The sequence below is a fragment of the Notothenia coriiceps genome, unplaced genomic scaffold, assembly GCF_000735185.1.
Source record: "Notothenia coriiceps isolate Sejong01 unplaced genomic scaffold, NC01 NC01_scaffold00029454, whole genome shotgun sequence".
Classification (NCBI taxonomy): Eukaryota; Metazoa; Chordata; class Actinopteri; order Perciformes; family Nototheniidae; genus Notothenia; species Notothenia coriiceps.
Window position 1 is genome coordinate 17,815 of NW_011362155.1, and position 14,814 is coordinate 32,628.

At 42.0% G+C, this 14,814-nt stretch overlaps 1 long non-coding RNA gene across 1 annotated transcript in view; it reads left to right on the forward strand.

Moving 5' to 3' along the window:
• The first annotated feature begins 283 nt into the window (after positions 1-283).
• LOC104958861 (uncharacterized) overlaps positions 284-14,814 on the forward strand; it is a 41,777-nt gene continuing 27,246 nt past the window's right edge. Inside the window, exon 1 of the long non-coding RNA XR_799799.1 lies at positions 284-503. This is a non-coding gene — a long non-coding RNA (uncharacterized lncRNA). The remainder of the gene's footprint in view (positions 504-14,814) is intronic.

Below are 14,814 nucleotides of genomic sequence, written 5' to 3' on the forward strand. Positions count from 1 at the left end.
AGGTAGATAATAATTGTCAGCTTGTCTGTGCCGGTGCCAATGCCAGGGTGGGCTAGGCCTGGTGGGGTCTGGCTCAAAGGGCCTAGATCACTGTGTGCATCGGGAGTCCGCTGAGAGAAACAGGAGGATGAACACTCACAGTACTGCAAGCATGTCCAAAAGAAGCATTACAAAGAAGAAGCAATGTCTGTGTGGATACAATCATCTGCAATAATTCTGTCTTGAATTTCCCAAGCAATATATCTAATCTAAATGTGCTCTCTGTTTTCTTCTTATCACAGACCTCCATCCAGATGTGGAAATCTAACTGCACTCAGAAATGTGTTTATGAAGACAAGATTAATGATGCAGAAAGAAGCAGCACCAGAGAGCCTGTTGTGGCCCTACATGGGACCTCATGTTTGGGGTAAACCCTTTCTTGGCACACCTGGGTGACATCATAAACAGGGCATAAATGACCAGCGAAACTCTAAGCCCACCTGTTACCAGCCCAAGCTTTTAATGTAAGTTTTATGGCTTTATGGTTTAACCAATTAAGTGATATTTTTGTAATGGTTGAATGTTAAGTCCCCTGTCAGTTAAAATAAATGCTGTGTGTGCTTCAACCAGATCATCTGCATTTATGTAATTGTTTGTACATGATATACAAAAGAATCTGCATACAGACGCCACCTGAGCTCCATACCTTCTCTGTGTTTGTCTCTGGGCTCCAGCTTGGGAGGAAATTAGATATTTCCGTCAGTCTGTGCTTAAGTACATGTATCACTCAGATCACTCAAGACTTGTGGAAAAGAGGAAAAGTGGTTTGGCATGAGATCTTTCACTAAGTCCTCCACATGTATGTCCCCAAACTATTTAGTGGCCACTGGAATTGGGACCTCCTGTTTTTACTGTGGGAACTGTTGGCAGTTGCTTTAAAATCCAATGTTTTGCAAACATCTTTACCTATAGCCAGGGGTGCACATAACTGGTACGCAGGTCCGCATGCGCGGCAACAATCCGAAATGCGTACCGTCTCTTGTGTCACAAAGTGCATTTGCGTACCGATGTACTTGTGAAGCTTTTCCAGAAGGCGGTTAGATCACCGGACGACAGAGTCGGTCTCCGTGTGCACAGACAGGGCTGCTGTTAACGTCGGTCTGTACAACGGAATTGTGCCAAAACTACGCCAACCGGCTGCGGAGGGAGACTCCTCCCCTTCACTGGAGAACTGCGCTAAAATAGCTGATCACAACGGTCACGTTGACGTTCGCGATACAGAGGGCTTCATCAAATAACTTTGAGTGGAGCCAGAAGTTGGAGTACCAAACACTGACTCCAGGTACTCATCTGAGTACCTCACTGAGAAAGTTATGTGCACTCCTGCCTATAGCGTCCACGTGGAATGGCATTTAACGCAATTCATGTAAAAGTCAAGTTTTAGTGTTGATTTACTCCTATTTATTTTTTGATATCTAAACCAAAAATATCAACGACCAACATGTCAGTTCTCAGAACATAACATATGACTACTGGAGAGGAACAAACATTTTTCCAACCTCTATCTCCTCATGGTAATGGAACAATATGTCCAACAATAGCATACATGACATCCTCATCAATCCATTCCCAGTGCAGATGTGCAACAAAGTGTCCACTGTGGTAATAAAATGCACTCAAATGGCCCCCACTGGTCATGACAAAGTCACGTTGTCCAAAGGAAAGTTAGATTGGTTTCCGGAAAACGCATTACGATACGTCATGACTTTGACCTAGGAAGCAAACCTGGAGACCCTGGTGGTTGAAGGTAATGCTACAGATGTGTGTGGCAGGAAACCGGAGGTATCAAGAGTATTCCAGAAGCCTGAAAATGTCACTATTTCCACATGACGAACACATTTTGTCCTGATCTCCAAAACCAAAGATGCTACACCCATTCCCATTTCTGACCTTTTAAGACCTCATATTTGGGTATCCTTTCACCCTTGTATAATGTTGAGTCAACAGCCTAAACGGGTTTCTCACTTGTCATAGTAGAACTCACTTCCAGTCACTGGCCCCAGGGTGCAATGCACAATGACTAGCAACACCCATTGGCTCCCTAGCAGGCGGAGAGTCTGACAGGCAGGGTGACACAGGGGTTATTTGTTTCTGTCAGAAGCACAGAAATAGTCTCCCAACTGGTGCTGGAGTGAACAAAGCAGGCGTGCGTTCATTGGCCTGCTACCATGGCGGGATGTGCTTCTGTTGTGATTACCTGCCTCTGTATAGGAAGGGCTTTCTCTGAGGACCTGTGGAAAAATGCTGCTGTCTGCCAAGTGCCATGATTAGCGCCCCGGCCTGTTCCTGGGTCAGCTCAGAGGGCAAAAGTGTCTAGACCAGCCGGGGGTTTTCCACACGCTCTTGCCTCAGCTGTAACTATTACTGTGTACAGCAGTTCCCCAACTCTCATGTCCAACAAGTCGCTTTGGACGGCATCACTCCCTGCTGTGTGTGGTTGGAGTCGGGTCAGACATTGGCTTTACATATGTTTTGAATATTGTTGTCGTTAATGGCGTCCATTTTCTTTGACTCATGTTATTATGTTGTAAGGGGATTAAGAGATAGGAGGGTGGGAACCCTTGTGGTGAGCGGTATCTCATGTTGATTTAAAGTACTACTTAGTGTAAACACAACACTTATTTGGAGATGTTATTGATTGATTGATATTGTGCCATTCATGGAGCCCTACTTTCTAATGTTAGGATCTTCCAGCTGCCAGGACTCTTGCAGTGCATTGTGCATTACAAACTGAGTGTTTGCCAGAAAAAGCACAGCCAGTTAATGGTTCGGAACCCTGGCTTATCTTGGCCATCGACGCAACAAAAGCTGTAATTATCTGCAAAATAAACTCACTTCCTTGATTGTTATACAAATAATGCATTAAACAGTTCCAGATAAACTTTGTTTTCCACTGTGTTGCCAGACCCTGTCGAGAAGGAAAAGCATTCAGGCCACCAGTACTGGAAGATCATGTCATAGGGCTAATCAGGAAGTTGAGTGCTTTATGAAATATGAACACCTTATATAAACAATTATGATTTGCAAACTCTGTTTTGGTCTCTGTGAAAATGGCAAAAAAATTGTGCCTAATATTTCCCACCTGCCAACAAATTAAGTTTATTGCATATGTCAGCATTGTGTGTCTCCCAAGACCTTCTCTATATAGGTCCAGACATGATTTTTGGCAATTTGTTCCTGACGTGTACCTCCCACTCCTCCCACTTTCTCTGGCCCACCTCCATGAGGGCCGAGGAAGCCTGGCACTCGCCTGAAGCTCTCAGCCAGTCCTGGGCAGCTGGGATCTGGGGGAGCTCCCTGCAGTTCTGCAGTGTGCTGGCAGCCCTCTTCCTCTTGCCCCCGCCACTCTTAATTCTGCCTTTTTACTTCCAGCCAGCATCAGAATACAATACAGAGGAGCCCTGTGCTGCGTTGTGAACACAGACACACTCATGGGCGTACACACACATCCACACTTTTATAAGCCATTGAAAGAGACAAGACCAAAGGCGGAAAGAGGAGCAGACGCCTCTCAGATGCTGGGCTTGGCTTCGTTTGCCTCTTGACACAGACGGCCGCACACAAGATAACTGTTGTTTATTGTTTATGGAAGGACCCTCTGCCACACTCCACGCTCTCTTCATCTGGAGACTCCTAAAGGGCCACAGCCAAGAGCCACAGGGGAAAATAAAGATGGAACTCACTGTATCTACTGTATGTGTGCAAGTGTGAGTGTATGAAAGACAGCACATGCGTTCTTTTGTGTTTACATGTACAGAATGAATGTACACTTACTGTACAGTATTGGGTGCTATTATTCTCCCATAGCTTCCTCATGGAGTGTGCGCTGTTTGCTCAGCTGGAGTTGGTTCAGTGTGGAGTGGATGGGGAGGCCATCTTGTTCGAATGGGGTCTCAGTCACAATAACCTCATTACATCAGGTAATGTGTACTTCCGCCCTGATCTGACAGACAATGTACTATGTTATATAATACATTTGGCAAATTTTAAGATGCTTTTTTTTGGGTGAGTATAATATTGAAGGAGCAATTCAGATACCACAAAACTTAGATAGATTTATACAAATCCATCACCCTCTAAGCCACTAGTCCTGTTTTATATCTTAGACCACACAAGCCTACATTTATTTTGTATTCTTCCCATTATTATCCATGAAAAAATATGGAGACAAACTTTTAAAAGTTACTGAAGTTGATCAAAAGAAGATCTGACATGTATAGATTCCAGACTGTCAATGACCAATCTTTGAAGAAAGCCTGAAGACAAATCTAATACATTTCCCTGTCATCAATTGAGGTGTTTTCCAATCTAGATTTACATAACAATCTCTGAAATCATGAGCTGACTAATTTTCTAAAACAACATTAGTCAAAAGAAGTTCCATACACAGATATACAGCACAAAGTCTTGGATACATCAGTAGTTGAGACTCGACAGTGCTAGATTGGCATCTCTCCAACATGACTTTATCATGCTACCAATTCAATATGTTCAGTGAGAGTGTCTCAGTAAGAAAACAAATGAAGGACAAAGTCTTAATAATGGACAGAAGAAAATGCACATGGTTTGTTATGATGTCAAGTTTATGAAGCAGATGGATATCTCTTTAAGCTAATTTGAGCAGATGTTAGGTTTAGGGTTAACCGTGTAGATGTTGGAAAAACATACAGTTCATCAGAAAGCTGCAGCTTTTCACTGTAAATTGCATTGCTAGCTTAAAACTGTGACACATTCATGATAGCAAATAAGTCTCAATCAATGGCGTGTCCATTGGTTGTACTGGTTTAAAAATGTATCATATTAAAAAATAATTATATTAAATTGCATTTTATGATCCCATTTTATAAGGCTATATTTATAGCATGTGTACTTGGGCAGACTTCTCTGTCCACTCTTGTCTCAGCTCCTCCCTACCACTTGCAGCCATGTGTTGACAGAAAGGTGTTGGTGTGTACCAGGTTCTCAGCAGTAAAAACCAGTAGAAAGAGAAATTCCTTCCTAATGGTGCATGAAAGTAGTGATCCACCACTGTATTTTTGTTTGAACCATTGGCAGATCTTTTCCATATTACCTCAACACTGTACCTAAAGAAAACTAAGTATTTGCATGCAGTATTATACACTTGAACAACGTTTGACAGCTGAAGTTGATGTGTCTCCCTTGACCTCTCATCAAAATGTGCAGTTGGTAGGAAAGAGGCTGCAGCTGGACCCGGATCAGGCCTGCTGGCAATAGAGCATGAATAGCAGGCTAGCCCTGGGCACTGCATGTGAACAGTCCTGCTGACGACTGTACCGACAGGGTCACAGCCCCTCCATGCTGCCCCGCAAAAGAAGAGTGGGAGTAAACAGGCGTAATAGGGAGAGACTAAAAGACACTTGGACTGTGTTCTTGTAAATAATTGCATTCATTGTCCTCGGCCACTGTTGGTTATGGTCACAAGCTGTTTGGTAGGCCCCTGTCTGTCTGGTGCTCCCCATGAGCCTGGTGTCAGCCCCTACGCCCCCGAGGGGAGCAAGTTGTGCCAGGGGTGAGGATGCCAGCTTCCTGACCCGGTGGCCCCGTGTCTGACGTGCCCACGCCAGGACCAAATGGTCCCTGGGCCAGCTCGGAGACTCAGGGCGTGCTGTGTGCATGCTGCTCCGCTGTTAAAAAAAGCTGGTTCAAAGAGCACATTCCTGCCCCCAGCCCAGCAGCGAAATAGCCAGCTTTCTTGCTCGTCAAAGCTCCAGATTGTTTCATTTTATTGCTTTGCCTTTATCTCGCCTGTGTCTGCTACAATCTGATTGGATTGAGCAGGTTATTAGCCTCTTGTTGGCTGTGGGAACAGCAGATGGCCTATTTGGGCCAGATTACCTGTACTCCTTATCTTAAGTGAAGAATTTTGTTCCAAGTGCTCAGATGTTTCAAGAAAGCTACTTGCTAAAATCATTAAGGCATTGCAGTACAGTTAAGCTTATCTGGAAGTTAACAAACACTTATACTGTAAAGCTGTTGTCCTGTTATTTACCTACACCAAGGGGGTTATGTTTTCTGCTCAATCTGTTATTTTCAGGATAATGGAAAAATGATTGGCCTGATTTTGACTAGTATGTTGTAGCATGGACCAAGGAAGAGCCCAATACAATTTGGAACCTATGAGTATCATGAAGAAGATTCACAAAATGTGTTTTACTTTCATAGCATATGTAAAATAGCAAGATGAAGCCTTTGTGCTGTATTTCGGTGTTGGCAGAATTGGGGAAAAAAGAGAAAAGTCAGAACAACAGCTATCAAGCTTCAACACACCTTCTTGCTAGCATCCCTGTTGTTTGTGGATTACTATTTAAAACTCATGATTACATCAACTTTTTTTGAAATTTTCATGACTTCTTGACCCGGGTAAAAGGGAACCATCCGCTGTTCATGTGAATTTATCATTGTCTTGGCGAATGTTTGTGCTCTCCAAACGTCATTGTAGTTTATGTATTGTGCTCATAACTGATGATGATAGCTGTTTTAGATCTGAATTTTATGTCAGAATGTACAAAAGACATATGATGTTCACTACAAACAGCAACAACATTCACTACAAACAGCAGCAACATTTTAAAGTAAAAGTAAATGTGTGCCGTCACCAAACTTGTTCAGCAGGGGCTTCAGGAACTATCTCATTGCTTTCAGTCTGCCATTGAAACTCCTTGGAGAACTAACTAGACTCTCAGACAGATGCTGCGTAATGGACTGTAACATGAGAGGAATTTAAAAAAGAAATCAGGAAGTCTTGTCTCTAGATCCCCTTATTCTCTCTGAACATCCACGTTTTTTTCCTTCTATTTTCTCATTCCTCGTGTCAGCAGGAAGCCTGTGTCCGTCATTGCGTCCAAAGTAAAGGTCTGCAAAAACAAGCGTGGGAACTAACCAAGCCCAACACGGCAGCATCTGCAGCCTGTAATGATAGAACCTCAATGACATCATGTGTGTTTGAGGAGGGGGGCTCTGGTAACGGCACTGTGGATCTCCTCAGAATACTAGTGGCTAAGTGGAACACACAAGCTGAGCTCTTCAATTGAAGTCAGATGCTCTCGGGCACTTTCCTACGGCTAAAGTCGCCCCTTTTCTTTTCCCCGTTCGCTGTAGACTCCGATTGAGGGGCCTCTTTCACAAGGGCTACGTCTGACTTTACTGTATGGTAAATGTCAGAAAATAGATGCAGGCCTCTATAACACAGTGTAATTGGATCCAAGCTGCCCCGGGCCACTGTGTTTGATCTGCACCACCTTCTGTACAGTTACCCACATCTTCACGAAGGCAAAAAGCACACTGCTCATTCAGGATGTTATGGTATTTTTATCTTATAATAATCTGACGTCATGGAGGAAAACTATTGACATATGTTGCTTGACATTATGAAAACCTTTGGTCGTGTATTCATACATTCATTCACATCTTATCTTTGTTACTGCGCTCATGTTTTTTTTTATTTATGAACTTCCTGTTAAACCGGTAACCAGGTTTTTATAATAAGTTTGTTTCTTTTGGTTTCATATTGTATACATTATCCCGCTGAGTACTTGCATCTGTGTTGCATTCCAGGGCAAAGCCGGCAGCCGAAATCTGATACAATGCCTGGATTTAATGGAGCCTTTATGACTCTTGAGATCATCCCGTTGTGAATAACTTGCTCTTCATGTGAATTGCAAAAGTAATAATTGTGGGTGGGGAATGTTTTATCAGTTCTGACTGAGGTCAATCATACAGCAACAATGTAACAGAGATCAAAGACGGAAGAGAACAAAAACTCCTAGGCCTACAGGTAGTAGAGCAGTTTAACTGGAAGTAGGAAACACCCACCCACACACACACACAATTAGTTTCCCAGCTAGTGTGGGATGATCCCTAAAGATGTGAAACTCAAACCATGTTGTGTGTTGGTTTTGATCATGTGTTTGACATCATACTGGATAGGTGGTGAGTGCATAAATGTGTTGTGCTGTTATAATTCCACTAAATCTGGTAACATCAAAATGCAACACGCTAATACTGCTGTCAGTTGAACGAATTGTTTGAAATGATGTCTTGTTGTAAGGAAAAGACATTGCTCAAATACATCAACAACTGATTTTTTATGCATATTTTCATTGTTGCACGCAATTAATTTACTGCTTACATCAGACATTCCAGAAAGTCACTGGAGTTTGACTGTGAGCTATTTAGTGCTTCACTTCCTTTAAAAACCCAACAGTGCTCTGCTGTGGCAATGGCATCAGAAAAGACAAAACAAAACAAAAACAGATGCAACAAGAATTTACTGAGAGCGTGCAAATTGTAATTTCACAGAGACTGAACCATCTTTTAAATCCTATAATAATAATAGATAGTCTGTAATGTACAAGAACTGCTTACGATTATATTGTACTGTCATGCAAGTACTGTAAATCATGAGAGAAATGTCTCACAATATTAGAAATTCTGAATCCAAACAATGATCCAGACTAACAAAAAATCATCTGCAGTTATTTTTCTCTTTTATTTTGATCTTTTCATGATTTTCTTAAACTTTAAACAAGCATACAGGCAAATTAGCAAAGACGAAACTAGTCATTGTGTCATAGTTTGCCTAAAAGAAGAAATTAACCTTTTTTTCTTGTATGATTTATGAAAATGTGACAGCTCATACCCGCTAAACCCCTTTATACAGGAAAGCATAAAAAAGGAAGGAAGAGGGCCGGATTAAAGAAAATGGCGTTGTGGTTTTCATTGGGTTTGTGACTGCAATCTGTATGAGGACAGGTGAAGATGGTGTGGATATATAGATGTTTATTCTGAGGACACTGCAACAAAACCACCTCTTTAAAACTCAACAAACAAAAAAGAAAGTTTTTCTGGAAAAAAGTTATTTCTGCAGTTTACATTTAGGTGAAATAAATATACATATTTGTTTCATTACAACCTTCCTCTGGGCTTTTTTAAATCTCATATTAGCTGTGGTGATTAGTGACTTGCCCTCAAAATTAACACAATGTCACAAATACTGTTTTGCGTTGGGCCGAACCACGCCCCTTAGCTGTGATATAATGAGCATATACCACGGCCTGTCGTGAGCTATTGCTTAAATATACTATAGGTTATTCACTAGTGTCGCTGTCCTTGGAGTTAATGTGTTATGACAGCTTTTTTTAAATGAACACTTCAGTATGTGAAAGAATAATTTCTGACCCAACTATAAGCAATTCATATAGCATACTGTCAGGGTCTTTCCCAAAAAAAAATCCAATCAATTATTACATTTTTCTCCATTGTTTAAAAGTGCAGGTCTACTAGGGGGGCCATTGGTGCTAATAAAAAAGCAATGGTCCACAAGCACATAACACGTCATGCCAATCTGTTAAAAAAGTAGAATCACGATTCGTACAAATTGAATATGTTTCTGTATATCACTATGAAACAGGTCCTACATGTATGTATTTAGGGTAAAACGTGTTAGAACACAAATAGTTCCAATGGCATGTAAGAACAGAAAATTAAGGTTTGCTTATCCTAAATATGTGTTTTAATAATAAAGCGCAAAAAGAGAAAAAAATCAAATGATTGCTTGATGTAAACATGGATCCTCCCACAATATCAGCTTGCAGCAGTATTGCTGTACCTTCCCCAAGCATCAAGTATTGATCATCTGTTTTCACAGCTATGCCTCCCTATGTTTAGTATAGGCTGTCCTGTAAATCCCAGCCAACAAAACACAAACCAAACTGGCATGGTCTTTGTGTTGTTAAGTAAATCCAGAAAAGCCAAGAAGGTAATCATGTCATTTCGCAAGTGCCCCATCGGAGAAAAAACGTCAAAGCAGAGCAAGACAAAGAAACTGAGCGGCTGTTTCAGATTAACACAAAAATAATAATAAAAACGTTATTAGCGGTTTCACTATGCCAAGTATGATTTAGTTATTGTTTCTTTCTATTGGTGATGAAGGCAGCCCATTTCAGCGTTATGAATTCAGTCAATTCAATTCAGTTTTCTAGTATGCCACCCTTGAAAGTAAAAAGATCTCTATTCAGAGTGCAGCACATGGTCCAAATGCTACGCTGTCCTCTACTTCCTTCCTAGTGATGCATCATTTGTGAACCTCCCATTCATATCCGTTTGCTCCCTTCCACTGGAACCATAAATTCAATCTGCAGCATACACGTTGTCGAACAATGATGTAGACCCTGGTCTACCCCATCCATGGGGCCAGACGTGATTGAGTCAAGATCTGGTCTGGGCTGTTTGAAATACACTCTCAATTACCCAGTGCAGTAGGGTTCCCACAAACCCAGAGCTTTATACATACATACGAGCACACATGCATACACTCACCTCCCCGTTTTACCCATTTAAATTAAAGTCAGATTATTATCAGTGCATCCCAAATGTGCTTTTCTGTAAATACAGCTCCGTTTCCTCGGCTGTTCACATCCCCCACTGGGAGGCCCCTTCAGAAGCCTGCTTTGCAATCTCGATGCTACGTACTAATTGGACGAGCCCCTTGGAGGTGAGCTGAGGTAGATGGAGATGGCGACGCATGGCAGTCATGTGTGAGGCCACTGAGAGAGTCTGATGTGGGAACCATTAGCGCACAGTGTCGGTAGAAGCATAGAGGCGCATGCAGGGTGTGCAGCTTGAACAAATAAGGCCCTCTGTGTTTTGGAGTGAATACCCCTCCTGCCTTATTACCAGTTTGAAGTGTGGTTTGCTGGCGATGACATCAATGACAAACAGAGCGCTCTGGTTTCCTCTTCAGGGATGGAAACTGCTGCTTTGAACTTCAACAACTTCTCCATTCATTCCTTATGGATGTAGACACGAGGAAGTTAGTCCTGCATAAAATATATGACAGCCAAAATGCTTCCAGTAAAGCATAACTTTGCATCAAAATCAAACAAATAATATTAACAGGTTACATCTCTCTATCGTCTGCATAGATTTACACGGACAATTTGAATCAAATTTAGCCAAACAATTACACATGATTGTGGCCTACCACGTTTTTGTTTGTTTATTGCACTTTTGCCAGCAATGAATGATATGGCTTCACTGGGGTTATTTTTTTATTTTATTTGGCAAACAGTAGACATTTTTATTTCACCGGCTGAGTATGACTCCTCATGAGTAGTAATAACCAGAAAAGCATGACATGGGACCTTTAAATACTTGTGTAAAATATGTGTGCTCCTTTTAAATTGCTGATGTATTCGTTGTGAGGAAGATGGGATTGATGGGAATAGGTGATCCTGATGGTTGTGTGTACTTTGCACATGTTGTCACTACTGGATTAAGGTCCAGTGTATTATTCAAAGTGGCTTAAAATTGCATTTCAAAAAGGACATATTATGCTCATGTTCAGGTTCATAATTGTATGTTGTGCTGTGACATGATTCCATGCTTTGACGTTCAAAAAGGTCTTTGTGCATGTCTTCATGCTATTGCTGGAACATTTAGACTTAAGAAAGAACCCTTTCTCTAAATAAATAATCCCAACATATCCAAATGCTTTTACCATTCAGACTTGGCGATGTCATTTTCGTGGATCCTTAACTGTCACTCTATATGACCGATAATTCCCTGAAATAAAAGCTGACATTTTTTGTTGTTATCCCAAAGACAGGATTTTTTTTTTGCATCCGTTTTCCCTCCCAGGGTAATCCTTGTGATGGTCACAGGGGGGCTGCAGCATATCCCAACATCCATTGCCATCATGGTCCGTCACATGTCTGAAACTATGTTGTTTCCAGAGTTTTCCGAGAAGTGTTTTGAACTTTGAGAGGAAACGTAAACTGCTGACTAACAGCTTAGCCAAGCTGATGAGAATATCTCTCTTCACCTTCGACATAGATCACGGCTCTCTTTTTATTTACTTCAAGTAGTTAGGGGGGCCTGACCATGCAATGTTAGTGTGACCCATGCCGTTCATGTTGACGTAATACTTGTGCAACATTAATCTATTTTTGTGCCCCATGATCCATGTCGCCTTTATATGTTATGGTGCAATGACATGTGAATAATTTAAGAAATCAAATCCCAATTATGTTTTATTCGATGGGTTGGTTTCATGTACAATTTGAGATCTGGAAACTTTTAAAGTGGGGCAATTAGAGCATCTGATGAAACACATTATTAACAATCAAGCTGTGGAATAACAGTAATCCCATGATACTATGTATACGAACGAACATAATTATGATCTTAATGCTTGATTATATATATTAATATATTAATTACGGGGTCAAAGGGTCTTGTCTGAGTCATCCAGTACTGGGTACAGTTCTCAGTGTGTGAATACAGTCCACTGGTACGCTGAGTCGTCTTATGCAACCTGCTTCAGTGTTCAAAGGCTGCTGAGTGCCCTCTCCTGCTTTGTCAGGCTCACACAAGGGTTTATCAAGTGTAGTGTGGGAAGGCATGACGCTGGAGGACTTTGGAAGTGTGTGCTTGTGTGTGTATGCAGCAGGTTTCGCCTCTCATCTATGTATTGGTTTGTAAGATGTGCCTGTGCCCCAGTGCGCATGCTTTTGTGTTTACATATGATTACATGTGTTCACTTGTGCGCCGATGTGCGTGCACGTGTGTCTTTTCATCTGTTTTCTCATTCGGGGACTTTGCACTCTGAAAGGTGTGCCAGCGAATCAGCTGAGAGAGAGGAAAACAAGATCTGAAACAGGCTGGGTGTTAGAACTGGGAAAAAGACGAGAGAGAAAACAAGGAAAAGAGTGACAGAGAGGGTTGATTGTGGAAAAGTCGCACCGGAGTGCGGAGCGTGCTGCTTTGAACATTGTTCCAGATATTTGTGCATTGCAGATATCACAAATATAACATATAAGCACACTCAGGATACGGATAGAATTTGGGTAGGAAACTTAATTCATCGTCTTGATTTTAATCACTGCTTCACTGAATAAATAACAACATTTATAGTTTATTAGGGTTTTATTTATGTAGTGTAATTTTTTCATTTGCCAACAGGATAAAATTAATTAAAGGGAAACCAATTGTTGGAAACCCCTGATGATAAACCTAATTAATTCCAGACGAAGAGCTCCACATGTTGGGATTGAACTGTCATTTTGTGGCTCTTGCCGCATTGATTAAAGGGCTATGATAGCAGATCAGAAAGTGACTGACTGACTGACTGACTGACAGATGGACTAGCTGCCCTGCCACCCACGCTGTTGACAAGGCAGGGCGCCTGATGACGTTGTCATTCGGTAAAGTACAAACAAGAACGACACTGGCCGACCCAAGCACTCTTTGAACTCCAGATGAATTGCGGGTCTATCAGCAGCTGTTCCGGATGACCTTACCCCACAAAAATCAATCAGGGCAAACATACTGGGAGGGCTGGGTGTGTTGTTCTCTTGAAGTGCAAGTTTGCATATTGGCTGGTCCAATGTGTTATGTACAGTGATGATACAGGAAAAACAGGGATCGTTCCAAGTCATGTTTTCTCATAATGTCATAATTCACAATAGTCCTTATGTCTCTTTCAAAGCTGCTTTTCCCACTGACCCAAATTCAATAGATTAGACTAGTGTACTCGACTCAATGGAAAACTCAATCACAAAACACACACACACTAAGTGTCAAGGTGTTATTTTCAATGATTGAAAGGTACCATTGCACTTGTTAACCCCTCTCTTTGATCCATATGTAGAAAGATAATAAAGGACATTGGAATAGAAGACATTGTGATGTGTTTTAAGAAACACCCGGCTGGCCTAACCCTCTACTTGTCTGCCAGGTTGTCAGACCCATCTGGGCACTGTGTTGGGCCCAATGACTGGCTGAATGTCTGACTGGCTGGTTGGCATTGATACCTCAGTTGGCAAAACCTCACTAGATTAATGCGGTTTCCTTCATGCCGGTCTCTTTCTGTCATATTGTGTCTCTGCCTGTCGGTCTCTCTGGTGCATGCAAATGTGGGCCGAGGTATGCGTTGGTTATCTCCTTTCTGGAAAAGCAGTGCCCTTGTTGCTTCATATAGCCCGGCTCTAGTGACCGGCCATTGATAAGGGTAATGTCTCCCGATAGCTACTAAGCTTTCAAGTCCCGTCACAAAACAGCCGGCTCCCTTTTATGTTGTTTTCCCAAGCCAAGGACAGACAGGCCTCCCTACAGGACCAAGCTGGCTAATCAGTAATCACTAACTTGCTGAGCCCAGCAGTCCCGTTCAGAAGGCGACTTTTTCACCCCTTTTTCTCCTTCGTCATCTCCTTCCTTTCCTCCTTCCACTGCTTCTACACTCTACTCTTTAACCCTTTTCTTTTTCTCAGACTCAAGCGTCCCTGGAGTCTAAAGCTTTTGATGATGTCTCTTTTCTTCTGCATGGTGTGTAAAATAGAGGGACCACCGTGTCTTTCTTTTGCTGTCTTTGTCTCTTTATGTCTTTCTTTCTTTCTTTCTTAACTTTCTCACTGCTCTGTTCTACTTGTCTCCCTCCCTCTATCTCTGTTGTTTCTTTGCTCATCTTCTCTCCCGTCATTCGTGCCCGACCGCAATTCAAATGCCGCCCCCTTAGCCTGCTAATGAATCAAGATACAGAAGGGGGGGGATCAGGAGGTCTGGGGCCATAACTGTGCCACAGACACATGGCATTATATTAAAACATTAGTACCACTCTATGACTTTATTTAGGACTTGCCAAATAAAATTGATTAGGTGACAGAGATGGAACAAAGGAGGAATCATCCTCGGCCACCCTGACTGGGCTTCTCCTTTCAGAGCCAACTGCAGCAGTTCCTCTCCAAACTTTCACTGTGA